Here is a 14813-nt window from a genome sequence, read left to right as displayed (position 1 = left end):
GGATGTCCAGAAAGCTATCAAAAAAAAGTGAGTGGAAAAAGCTTTTGACACCAACAATGAAAGAAACTCATTCAAAAGACTCTTTTGAATGAGTCTCTAGACTTCTCTTGTACTCTTTTTCTACACTTTTGGCCCGCTACAGTCCAAATGCCAACTCCCTTGACTACACCTTTTAGATAAATCTCGAGGGGAAGACCTGCAGTGTCTGTCATCCAAACACCCAGGCACTCAAAGATAGAACTGGGAATAAACAACTAATTAGAAAACAAGACAAACATGAGCTCCTTAGCTTAAGTTAGAGTCGACGCTTGAATGGGATGTACGAATTTCTGTTCTCGCATTCCACGTAGTTGGGTGTATCCAGGACCGCCGTCAGCAAGTCTGGAATGTTGGACAGAAAGAAGGGCTTTGTTGAAAAGGCTGAACTGGACATGGAAGGGTTAAAGAAAACAGCCAGGCCAATCCCTTCCCGTCCATGCAAGAGATCTAGGTGTTTCACAAAAGATTGTCCAGAGAGCTATAAAAAAGTAAACAAATAAATCCACGTCCTCCGTTGCCAGACTCATTTGAATGAGTCCTTTGAACTCGTTTTTGACACGTTTAGCCCACCTACAACTCTGATTCCAACCCCTCGACTACTCCTTTTGGGTGCATGTCCAGGGGAAGGCCTCTAGTGTACATCATACAAACACCGGGTCCTGAAAGACACTGTTAGTCAGAAATAGGACGCCATGACAGATAACTACATCTGCAACGGGTGCCAGGCCTTTCGTCAGCACCTGGAAGCCATCCTTCCCGCTAAGGGCGGTTACAATAATAATAAAAAGAGCTCATACAGACATTTATTTATCGTATTAATTTTGTTGAAATTCTATTGTGAATTCATAAATTATGTCATGTTGAAGTTTAAAAATCAAAGTACTCAGATTTTAATGGACCATTCGGTATGATACAGATGGCCTTAGAGGGTAAAAATAAATACTTTATAGGATTTGTAATAGGGGACTGAAGGATTTTTTGAAGCCGTTATCGACTATTTGAGAGTTAAAAAACTAATAGCCTATAAATCAGCCAATTTTTTTCCTGGAATTGGAAGAATTAATCTCTTTGAATAAAGTAAAAATAATCATCCCATGGAATCCCAAATATGGTCAATCTACTTCATCCTGACAGAAAAGCTTCTACAATTCTAAGAGTTCTATTTTTTTTAAACTTTTCAATTTTTCCAAAAAATTTGCTTATTTTCTTATTTTACTTTAAAAATAATTAATGTTTTTCAGGGAAACTACTTCAAATCTATCTACTTGTCGATATATCGGTACAACCCTAGTTCTTGATCACTTATAAATTCAATGATACCTTAGATTTTCAAAGATTTTGATTCATAAATGTAAGACTTAGATGCTCTTCTAGATGAAGAATAAACTAAGAAATACAACGATTGACGAAATATATTCATTCGGCCAAGTACATACCTATAACAAAGGGGCTTAATAGTTTTTAAAAAAAGGATAAAAAGTGCATAAATATAATTTTAAATGTTTAAACGATTTGTCCAATATTGTTCCGATATAATTGAATCAGCTGTACATACTTCAATAAAAACTGTGTATAAAAACAACTTATTAACGCATAAGCTTTTAAAGAGTCATTCAATTTTATCATTTACCTATTACGCAGTGATTTTATAGCTATTTTTGATTGGAATTAAACAATTATTCCGTACATTACTCCTTCTAACTTTGCATTGACCTTTTTATTTGAAGCTCTAAGTCAATAACAGCCTACTCCTATCAATTCAGCATAATGTAATAATTCCATGAAGCTTCCCCCTATCACTCAATGATTATAATCATCTATAAATATAGGTACTCATGTAGGAGTTGTCGGAAAATTCACATAAACTTTTTTTAGGAGGGCAAATTAAATTATTATTATTGAGTCATAATTAGTGATTGGAGGCCATATACAAAAGTTTGAAAAGAATTAGAAATCTTTTTTTTTTTTTTAAATTAAGTGTTCTTTTTGAGGTAAGCGTTAATGAATTGAACTTAATGGTTGATGATTAGATAATAAGTATATTTATATCCCGGCTCTAACATACACGATCAAATAATTATAGAATAGGCCCTCCTTTGTATATTCAATCGTGATGGATTCTACATACAAATATACGTAATAACATGTCAGATAGTGTACTGTTAAGGACTGTAAGTTGATATAATATGGGATTTGATGACAAGAATGATTGGTCTGTAACAAGATGAACAAATTATCAATCAACAGAAAATATGAAGAAATAGTTGAGTAGTCTGTCACTGCAGAAATGGAGGGACGGGCACTCTTATTTACAAATAGCGGCTGTACCCGGTTTTGCATTGAGTAATTATGCGTCGACAACATACAAATTTTGCCTTATTAATATGGCTGATAACTCCTTAACAAATCATTGGTGTATATCTCCGTTTTTATGAAGTCAAGAAAATTACAAGTGAACGTGATCGACGAATTTCCATTCTTGCACTCCAAGTAGTTGAACGTCTCCAGGACCATCTTCTACGTCAGAGGTTCTCAAATGGGGGTACACGTATCCCTTGGAGTTCTTAAAGGTACTCCCTCCAGGGGGTACGTGACATTTGGAAAGAATATTTTACAAGTGGTACATTACTGAAGCTAAAAATACTTACTTGGGTTAAATAAAATTTTTACAAGTGATACATCACTAAAAAAAAATGTTTGAGAATCCCTGTTCTACACCATTAGTAAGTCCATAATATTAGAAATGAAGAAGAGATCTGACAAAAAGGCCAAACTGAACCGGGAGGAGATAAAGAAAACACCCCTGGCCAATCCCCTCAAGTTTATGAGAGCCCATGCAATAGAGCTTATAGTTTAATACTATACTGTCCAGAATGCTATAAAAAAGTAGGGGGAAATAACCTTGTGGAGATAGGGGGTCCCTTTTGACTCCAGCAATGAAATAAATCCATTTCCTCCGTTCCAAGACTCTTTTGAATGTGTATTTTCACTGACACTTTTGACCCCCTTCAGCCTCATACCAACCACCCCGAATACACCTTTTGTTTGCATGTCAAGGGAAGGCCTGCAGTGTCAGTCATCCAAACACTTAATCCTTCATAGCCGATGTCAGTCAATACTAGGACACAATGATAGAGGACTACATCCGCAGCGGGTACAAGACCTTCCGCCGCCTCCTGGAAGCCATCCTTCCTGCTAAGGGGAGCTACATTAATGATCAAAAGAGCTCAGTCACACATCTATTATAGTATTAATTTTGTTGAAATTCTATTGTTAATTAAAAAATGATATCCTCTTGAAGTATAAAATTCAAATTAGTAAATATTAAATTTGCAAACTTATGATATAAGTAGGATTTTCTTTTTTCCAGTCCCTTTTCATCTTTCGCATGAGGCCTTTAATGCTAAATTTAGTCCCGTGACTAAATTCAGTAATGTTATCGATTCAACCATCTTAGGGAGTCCGAACTATAATAAATATTGTCTTCAGATTATTAGTTACGTCACTACTTAGATACTTTACTTTAATCACTCTAAAAAAGTTAATCTCAGTGGGCACAGATGCGAGAAATTTGTGTGACTCGGTGCAAAAACAACTGGGATTAACTGGTTGTGACATTAGATTAAAGAGTCAAGGTTTCACTCAGATTTGATTTATGAACAATTGTTAACCGTCACGAATGTTGCTCGGACTCCAAGATATGACTCCATATATCACTCCATCCATCATCACAGACAAAAGCTTTGCACTTTAGATATGCATCAGAAATGGCATTGACTGCCACTATTTGTTAGGTTATACTTGTATGATGTAGGTGGAAATACTATACTTCATAAGATTGGAAATCTACACATAATTTATAATGGAAACTTCATCAAAAAAGAAAAAGGGTTGAACTTGACCTCTTGATTGACCTTAAATATCTCACAACATTTTTTGATGATATTTTAACCATTTTGTGATATATATTAAATACAAGTTTAAATCATGTGTATAATATGTATACTTTATTGAGTTGGATAAATATGGGTTTTAAAAGGAGGATGTATTTTAACACAATGGGGAATTCGGAACTCTAATCATTGTTAGGATCATCAAAATATATACAAAAATGGATAAATTTAATTTATTTGCTCCAAACAAAATAATTACCTACATATTTTTTTCAAAAAATAAAATATATTTTGTGTTTAGCAAATTCAAATTTGCTTTATATTTTCTGAGTAAAAATAAATGATGCTGAATCAGCAACATAGAAAGGAAGAGTAGTTACGTCACAAGGTACATAAAACATGTCATGTATGATGCAACTTGTTGAAAATATTTTGTTAAATCCTGTTAAGATTATTTTCTGTTCCTAAGAAAATAATTCATTTGAAAAAATAAAAGGACATCCAGTGGAAGAAGATAAGAATCTGCGTACTTGTAGGAATGTAAAGATTTGCCTCTTCATCCGGACTGTGCAATCAAAGAGGAGTTGTCTCCTATATACAAAGAGACAATTGATTGGAGTAAGAAAATAAACATATCTTCTGTCGAATAAATTAAATACATATAAATTAAATCAAAAGTGATATAAATTAATCCATCCCTTTTTTCAAAACGACTCGCACATACTTCATCAAACTCGATTTCATGTGTAGGAAAGAAAATTGACAGGTCAAAGACGTCCTCTCATGAAAATGAGTCTCTATATATGTACAGAGTGGTCAGTTACAATCGGAACACTTTGAATTTTAAAATTCAACAAGATATAACTCATAAATTAACAATAGAATTTCAACAAAATTAATACTCTAAATAGATGTGTGTTAGCTCTCTTAATCATTAATGTAGCTGCCCATAGCGCCAATAATAGCTTCCAGGAGGCGCAGCGGCAGAAGGCCTTGCAACAGCTACACATCTAGTCCTTTGTCATGGCGTCCCAAGGCTGGCTCATAGGCGCTTAGAGGGCCTCAGTGTTTTGATGAGGGACACTGCAGGCCATTCCCTCGACCTTAACCCAAAAGGTTGACATCAGGGCTGAAGTTGCAAAAAAAGAGCTCCAAAAGTCATTCAAAAGATTCTTGCAACGGAGGAGATGGGTTTCTTTTATTGTTGGTGTCAAAAGTGGCCTCTCCACTCTTACAAGGCTCTTTCCACCCATTTTTTTATAGCTCTCTGGTAAGTCTGGTGATAAACCTATAGATCTCTGGCATAGGTCCTCATGGGCTTGAGATGTTTTATTTAACTCTTCCGGGTCTAGTTTGAGCTTTTTAATAGAGCCCTTCTTCCTTTCCAAAGGTCAGGACTTGCTGACGGCGTAGAGGGTGGTCCTGGAGACGGACAAATGCTTGGAGCGAGCGCGTGAATGGAAAGTCGTCGATCACTTCAAGTTGTTTTTCTCCACTTTTACGTAAGCTATTGAGGTCAGGTTTTTTTTTTTTTTTTGGGTCACTTATGGTTTATGCTTTAATATATCGAAATTTGTATTATTTTCAATCACTTAACCTTCATTAATTATTGAATTAGTAATTGTTCAGATTTCAATGGACTACCCAGTACATAGCCACGTATGTGCATAGGTAGTAGCAATAGTAATTATTGAGGGATGACAATTCTATGAATAGATTCTCATGTAGGAGCAGATTACATCTACAGCATAAATTATTCAATCAACATCATTGAAGAAAAATAGAATAAGTGCCAATCAATTAAGTAGGAAGGGAGAGGAGTTGAATGTTTAATTGAGATTGTTACAACATAATTCAAGATGGAAGTTAATTAAGGGATTTTTTTTTTGGCAATTTCAAAAAAAGTGGGTAAATTTACCATGATTGCATTCCAAAGAGTATGGTTTATGATTGTCGAGCAAAACAGTGTAAAGTTGTAATACAATGATCTGCAGTTGTCAAAAACCATGAGATACACTCATAATGAATAGAACTGCAAAAATAAAAAAATACATTAGCTGGCATAACAAATGTATAATTGTTTTTCAAAGTTTAGATATTCTGAAAAACTTTTCTGGAAAATGAGATAATTAATAAACAAATGTAAATTTCTAAAAAACCTGAGTAAAGAAAATTAATCGAAAAATATCATTACTAAATATTACCAAGTTTGTCTTCTTCTTTGATGATTACACTTAATTTATGAGTATTAAGAGTGAAACAGTTCTTCAAAATAATATATTAACTTTCCCATTGATTGTAAACTCAAGGGAGTAAATATATTAAGTTATAGAAAAGAAGAAGAAGGCGGCGTTATGACGACTAATGTATAGTACACAGATATTTTTTCTTGTTTCTATCCTTTATTAATGTAATCCACGGGAAAAAGATGTGAAACTTTCAATAGCTATCTCAACTTTCCCTCACTAACATAATTATTTACACTCTGGTTTTTTGTCAGCAGTCGATGTTTCTAGGTTTTGTTTCTGTTCAATTTACTAGGGTTATTTGAAAAGGCCGTACAAAGTCCGAGAGATGGCACTACTGGCGTATTTTGAGGTTATGTTTATTAAATATCATTTCACACACCAACTTTCAGCCAGATCAGTCTATTTTTTTCTATTTGACATTCGTTTGAATCGAGGAAGTGGAGTGATATTCAAAAAATGAACCAAATAGAATTTTGTGTGTAACTTAAACATTGCTTTAGGAAAGGCAAAACGCCTCGAAAGACTAAAAAGAAGCTTGATAAACATTATGGGGACTTTGTAGGATTAGAACAGTTTATAAGTGGTTTCAAAATTTTTGGAGGGACCATATGGGTTCAACGTTCTAGATGCACTGTTGAGCTCACTACTCAAGAAATCTGATATGTTGATGCATGACTAAAGAGTGGATGAAATTGCTAGTGCAGTGGGCATCTGGAGTTGGAACTCTATTTCCATTAGCTTTGCGACTACAACTTCAGATTTGTGAGTTAGTACATTGTCATGATGGAAAATGATTTTTTTGTGGGACAATCATAAACGTTTTTCTTGCAGCTCGGTTTTCAAACGGTCCAATAACGATGAATAATATGCACTTGTAATAATTTTTACTCTTTTCCAGATAGTCCATGAGGATTGTAACAATGTGAAAAAGGACACAAAATAACTTTTAGTTACCAATCATCGTTTCTCAACTCTAGGATTATTCTTCATTTTTAAGAAAATATTTTGCCAAATGATTAATTAACAACAACAGACTCAAGTTCAAACAATCACCGTTTATACAGCTAACATCGTCAAATAAATTAAAAAATAAACAGCTAATAACAAAAAAATAAGAGTTGTGTATGTTTTAGAAATAACATTGTGCTAAGACTGGTCAAAAAATTAAAACTTGATCTCATTAAAGAACGTTGAATATTCGTTAAAATGTTTCACTTGTAAAAATTCGTTAATTTGAAATGTTCGTGCCACATGAACTAATTTCATTATTAAGCATACTACTGATGACTCATCTTCAGGTTATAAATGCTATTTTTCTTTTCTTATTAAATATCTATTTTGTATACCTACTACTTATAACTTCATAAGTCGTCAAAAAATGTAGATAAATAAATTATAAAAATTATTTTTATGTCAATGATTAAGTTATTTACAATATAATTTTTATTTTATATTTTTTTTTCGTTGTTCTAATCCTTGGCTGTAGAATTGATGTATTTAGTCCTTATGGGAAAAACAAAAATAAATATATGCATACTTATTATAAGAATAGAATTGCAATAAACAGCTGTTATACACAAATTATTTTAGAGCTATATGAAATATTACATAGAAAGGTGTAATACTTTTTATAATTACAACCTAAGCAGAATTTTTATTTTTATTTTCTATAGTTCTTATTTAGTTTTTGAGAAGGGAGCATCTAAGTATAAAGTAATAACTAGTTTGTTTGCTTTTGAAAGACGGAGAATAATAGTAAGGGCTTGCTCGGGAGATATACGTCTAAGTCCTTGATGATAAGTATTCTCTTAGGTTTCAGTCCTAAAACAAGTTATTTTTTAATTACTTCAGTTTAACCCCTTGTAATAGGACCAAGCATAGCTCCAAATGGGAGTGCTGAGAATTATCATCTCGGATCCTGTTCATATCCAAACAATAGAACTAAGGATCGACATCAAAGTTTATCCAAGCTATACGAGTATGTCTTATCGTTTGTTTTAAGGAGTAGGATTTGTGTTTATTTTCTTCCTCTCAAGGCTGCTTGCAGTTGTGTTTGGAGGATTCGCCGTGAACATTTTTGGTCTTGTACGTATTCGCCTTGTGCCACGTTCGCCTTCGGCCGTTTTCGCCTGAAGACTTTTTTGCCTTGAACAATAATTATATAACTCCAGTACAATCCTTGATATAAGTAGAGCCTTCAATATCTCTTCATGGCTTTTTATAAAGAAATGGACTGCATATGAATGCTAATGATTCTTTACTTCTGAACGTGATTCTTCTCAATGCCTTGAAACTACTTATTATTTATATATAATTAATTAAAGGTTGAAGAATGGTTATATCTAGATTGTTTACATTTTTGTTTCTAATTTCTCAAAGCTAGAATACACCGGTAAAAATTCAAAAAAAAATATATAAATAGAAAGAAGTAGTATACCCTCTATTATTATTCACGGCAAAATAGTATCAATGCGAAAATGTCACAATTCAAATACATTACAAGGCGAATCCTCCGAGATCAACTTGCAGCTGATCTAATAAAATTGACAAATAGTTTAGTAATAAATTTGTATCAAAATATTTCCATTAAACATCGAATTAAGAGTTTATTAAGGGGCCAATTTTTGTTGGAGGAACGGGCAAAGTAGAACTATGCTTCATTATCCTATGGGATCTTCCCAATTGCACGTATCGTTTTTGTAGAGTCTTTAAGGAAGAGGTTGAGTCCTTAAAGGCAAATGAGCAGAGATGTAATGGGGAAAGTATGGTTTCTGGACTGGATAGAAAATGAAATATGAAGATTTGTTAGAGAAAAAATCCAAGAGTAGATAGAAAATTAAATGAAAATCTATGTGAGGCAATGGTGAAGAAAAGTATGGAGCGTGGAGTCTGCCCGAATCACTTCAATTCAACTTATGGAACCTTGGGAAATTATCAACTTTTCAAAAGATGTGCCCTAATTCTGGAGTCTTGCTTGCTTCTACTGTTAACTCTAGAAAGTTAAATCCTCATTTCCAATACGATCCTATACTTTATTGAGACTCTTTTATGTCAAAATGTGTATTATCCTGATAATATGTTGGATCAATTATGAAGAGGAATTGTCGCTAACTGTAAATCCTTAATTAAATTTAACAATAAAGAGTTATCATATGTATTCCAATAGGTGATGTTGATGCTCTAGGAATATGTGTAGGATACTAGGGTGTCTCATTTCCCGGGAAATTGTTCTATATTGTGATGTTAGGAAACCATTTTTTAAATTTCAAGGTCCCTAAATGTTCTAGGATAAGAGAAAAAAAATTATTTAAAAATTTATTTTCTAATTATATTAAGTTTAAGTAATATTGAATAAGCTTTAAGGTAGTCATACTCATACGTTCCTGAATGATCCAAAATGTTTACAACATTAAAAGGTAAATTCTGAGGATTATTTTATAGGTTGTGGGCATCATTTTACGTCAATTTACATTTCATAATTTGCACCGTAGAGTGTAGCGTAAACAGTGAGGAACTCAATCTGAAATTATTCTGTAATACTAACTAAATAATATTTTTACTGGAAATTTTTCATAGGTGTAAAACTCCGAGAAATACATTAAGAGATGGATTAGTTACTAATAACATCATAGAGTTCAAACTATTTTCTATGCTTAAAAACAATTAATATTATTTTTAAGAGAATTACGACAAATGAGTTTTTGTTTAAAAAAGACTAAATAAAAGAGTTGGGTATTGATTGACAAATAAATATTTATTCTGTAGTTTCAAATATGATAATATGTAAGTCTAACAAGTTAATTTTCATATTTGATTTAGGTGTATTGTTCTTTTTTGACAAATAAGCAACTAATTGTATAAAAAATAAACCACTATTGAAACTGGTTTAAGGCAAGTCCTTCTCTCTCGATATAAAAAATGGCGATGTATAAACAAAATCAAGTAGGATTATAAGATTTGATTCATTTTTCTAATAATCTCTAGATATGTTCATTTTTGAGTAAGCGGTAATTCATGTTACTTTAAGATTTTTCTAAAAAAAAATTTGTCACTTCTAAAAAAAAGGGGTCAGGCAAATTTTGGATTTATAAAAAACAAAAAACATTCGGTCAAATAAAGCACGCCCCCCGCACAAATTCTTGCATCACCGACGAGTATAAAAATCCAATAATACACTCGTAGTTGGCTTCTAAGACAGGGGTGTATATGAGATATTGGGGGACATGATACTAAATACTCCATGAAATTCCGAACACTTTGATTGAACTTTAAACTTCAATAAGATATAATTTGTGAATTAATACTAGAAATTCAACAAAATTAATACAATAAATAGATGTGTGTCTGAACTCTGTTAACCATTAATGTAGCCTCCTTAAGTAATAATATTACATTCCAGGTGGCGGCGGAAGAGTTGGCACCCACTGCGGATGAAGTACTTTGTCATGGTGTCCAGCTGTTGTCTTACAGTGGCTTTGAGGGCCTTGGTATTTGGATGAAGGATACTGCAGGCCTATCACTCTAAATATTCACAAGAGGTTTAGTCAAGGGGGTTGGCATCATGCCTGTAGGGGGCCAAAAGTGTCCAAAAAGAGTTCAAAAGAATTCAAAAGAGTCTTGCAACGGAGAAAATGATATGTTTTTCATTGCTGGTGCCAAAAGTGGTCTCTCGGCCTTCACAAGGCTCTTTCAACCCCCTTTTTTGATAGCTCTATGGACATTCTGGTGTAAACCCCCGAGATCTCTTGTATGGGCTCTAATGGCTTGAGGGAATTGGGCTGGGATGTTGTTTTAAATTCCTTCAGGTCCAGTTTAGTCTTTTTCCTCTCGAAGGTTTCAGAATTCCTGACGCCGTAGACGGTGGTCCTGGACATGCTCAACTGCTTGGAGTGTGCGAATCGAAATTCATCAATCACGTTTAGGTGTTATTTTATCGACTTGTACGTAAGCTAAAGAGCTAAGATTTTGTTTTTTTAGTAACTAAGTGTTTATGCTTTAATATATCGAAATATGAATTAATTTCAATCGCTCAAACTTAATTGGACCACAATGGACCACTTGGTATGGTACCTCCCAAGACGTGTCATTTTTCACAAATTATTTGAATATATTTTTTTTAAATATAACTAGTTTTGTATTTCAATATGACTTGAACTCGGAAAAAAAAGATGCACAACCTACTAAATTCAACAATTTAAAAAAAATTATATGAACTAGTCAGAAACATAATGTATAAAACTTGACAACCCCGAAATATTTGAGGTTATAATAAGCAATAGATCATTGAATTGGTGAAACAGTGAATTAAAAAAGCCTTTCCAAACTTTTATTTTCTACTGCCCCTAAAATTATATTGAAAAGAAGAAATACTGCTGAGATATTAATAACTATAGAGACATGCTCACTTAAATTAATTTAATTTATGTTTTGGTGTGACTAAATATGAGGATACAACTTTTTGAAACAATTTCCCATCATAAAATAAATATTTTCTAAAATGACCTACTTGTACTATTTAATTCATAATTGACTGTCTTATTGAAGTAGTCAGACTGACTACCTCGTTGAGCATTATCAATTCAATGAAGTGAAAAATAATTATCTGCATGATTTATGTATCTGAACTAAATTTTCTTATAAAGTGAATCAAATCAGATCAATGATTTAGTTCTTAATTATATATTTATCATTTTCATTCGTCAATGATCATTTTTTTTAGCAAACCTGCCCAAAAGAAGAGCTCTGGTACAAATGGTTTTCTTATTCTCTATAAGAGCGATTGAATCATTACTACTGTTGTTTGATACCCCTGGACTAGGACGTTTTTTATATGACACCCAATCTCCTTGCAGACGCCCCTGATTATAGTCTCCTTAGTTCCATATCCCGAACCAAAATCCTTCGGAAACCCTTGAAAGGGGATGTGAATTACACCGAATGACATTTTCTTAAATGTTTTTTAGTCGAATAAGTATTGAAATACCGATACTAACTTTAATACCAGAACTGCTACAAGAAAATATTAATATTACACCATAAATGTTGCAAAATATGTCGTTGGAGTAATATCGGCGGTCATAAAAGGTTTGTTTTTTAGAACCGTATGTATAAGGGTCTGACAAAGATATGGGGATAGTTGTTTAAAAAAAGACACGGTATTAGAAAGTTAAGAATCTATGTTTCATGTTTGTAGGCCCCACGTTGTTTATTATCTGTTTGGCAGCCATTAAGAGGGAACATTGTCCGTAAAATAGGGAGGATTGGTTATCGTTATGTAATATAATACTTTTATTTGAAGGGCTTCGACCAAGTCAACTCCAAAGCTGAACTGAATCCTACTTTGGGGAGTGTCCTATTTTTGTTTACATAACTACGATATTTCAGCTAACTGAGGCCACATGAGGAAACAACTCCAGAAATTGAACTGACTGCTCTGGTGCAAGTTATCAGACATGGTAAGCATTTCAAAAAGTGCGGTACATCGCATACTATCTCAAAATGTGGACATGAGAAAGCTATGTGCAAAGTGGGTGCCGCCTTTGCACACATTCCAACAAAAACAGTGTCGTGAATAAGTTTTTTTTAAAGTTTTCTGCATGAAGTTTCACTTCAACAAAGCAGAATTTTTGTAAAGTGTTTAGAGCTGAAAGGGGATTATGTTAAAAAATAAATATTTTTTCCTCCAAAGGGTACTTCTGGTAACGTCCTCCTCGTAAATACTTACACGAAGTATTAATAGATGAATAGGCATATTAATAAGAAAATCTACAAATTTTCTTCCCTTCCTATATATAAATATGAGAAATGGTGGGGAATTAAAGCAAGCTTCTAGATAATAGATATTCATGAAGGCCCCCAAAAAATATATTCATATTTAACAACAATAATGGAAATAAAACCAAAAATATTTGACTATAAACTCATAGGCATACGTTCGTTCAAAGTCTATGGCTCACACACACACACACACACATGTGTGTATAATAAATTACCTTGAAGTTGATCTTTAATGAAGAAAATAATTCACCTGTCAAGCCTTGCTTCTTACTTCTACTATTCTTTTATATATACCTATATTTTAGTAAATATGTACATATGTCTATATTTGCTTATATTATTATTGTTATAAATGTAGGCACTTATATTTCTACATAGTATGAACTGATAAGGAGAAGTAGTAAGGAGTAATAAAAATAAGAATGAAAAGAACGTACTATTATTATTATTATTGATAAGAGAGATATACATTTTACATACAACATACATACTTTGTTGGACAATTGACAAGTTTGTATTTATATTATTAAATAAATCATCATAAGCCTCTATCTATCTATAGGTACATAGTATGTAGGCATATAAATTAGAAGTTTACATGTGACGTATACCTATTAGTGTTTCACAATACCAATGTTTTCCCCCCTTGTTATACGTAAGTCATTCAAACAATTTTTATAAGTGAGAATTTAAAACAATTTTGACCAAAAACAACATTTGTATAGTATCAAGAGTATTTTTATTATAATTATAGCTTATAATATTAACAATTATTTCTGGAAATGTCCTCCTTCTGGAGCTCTATCTATGGACATATTTTTATCAGTAGTATTTAGGTGGAATCGAATGCATCTTTACCATTTTGTCCATTGTATTTTCAATTTCAGTAACATTTCATTTCATAACTTTTGCCATATTTGCAAAATTAAACCAGTCATCAAGGATTTTTTTTTCATTGACATTATTCCTCAAAACTTTTTTTAATTTTGCAAATACGAAAAAAACTTGGTAAATTTGGTAAAATGCTAACACATTCCATGATCCATTTTTTGAATTTTTTTTTCTTCAAAAGGGATGGAAAACAATTAGTTTTTTTGACAAATATAAATTGATTGAATTATCTTCTCGTTTCATGCATATATGTTGGTATGTTATTTGAAGTTGATAAAACTATTTTTTTTTAAATTGATAATAATGCAGAAGAAATTATCATTGACCATTGTCAATGATAATTTCCCGCTCCCTCCTTATTAGCAGAGGCGTTGAGATTATTAACTTCCAAAAATTAGTAAATATATTTTCTGGATCATTCTCAATAATAACAGAGTATTCATGCACTGAGCCAAGATTCAATATTATAATATATACTATAAATCCCACGTGAGTATTTACGGCAAAACTCGATAAAATCACAAAATAATTCAACTGATGTCTTTTTTGTTTTTCAAGCGAGTTATACATATGTTACTATGCCTATCCAAGAAGAAAATGTCCGTTTATCCGAGCTCTTCGAGTGCCTGAGCAATAACAGGTAACCCTTTCCTAATCTATATATAATATCGTGGATAAAATTGTAATGTAGGAAAATTTGGGGAAAATTTTTTTATACATTTAATGTAATATTTTATGTAGAAATTTTGAAATATATAAATATTTGTTTAAACAAAATTATAATAATTAAAATTTTATTTAATTTACCATTTACTCAGAGGATTGGATAAATATTTTCGACATAAATCAATTAAATACTCTAACGTTTCCAAAAAGAAAAAAGTAATTTAAAATTGAGTGTACCTATTACAAAATTAAATAAAAAATAATTATTGATATGACTATTGAAATAAAAATAATGTTA

General features: G+C 32.3%; 1 long non-coding RNA gene across 1 annotated transcript; it reads left to right on the top strand.

Annotated features, from left to right (window-relative positions):
• The first annotated feature begins 14050 nt into the window (after positions 1 to 14050).
• Positions 14051 to 14550, top strand: LOC139907115 (uncharacterized). The gene is made up of 2 exons (XR_011783440.1): positions 14051 to 14338; positions 14408 to 14550. It is a non-coding gene; the product is annotated as an uncharacterized lncRNA (long non-coding RNA).
• The last annotated feature ends 263 nt before the right edge of the window (positions 14551 to 14813 follow it).

This window comes from Lepeophtheirus salmonis, chromosome 13 (genome assembly GCF_016086655.4).
Source record: "Lepeophtheirus salmonis chromosome 13, UVic_Lsal_1.4, whole genome shotgun sequence".
Lineage (NCBI taxonomy): Eukaryota > Metazoa > Arthropoda > Copepoda > Siphonostomatoida > Caligidae > Lepeophtheirus > Lepeophtheirus salmonis.
Note: the sequence above shows the minus strand (reverse complement) of the source record. Positions and strands in the feature narration are given on the sequence as shown.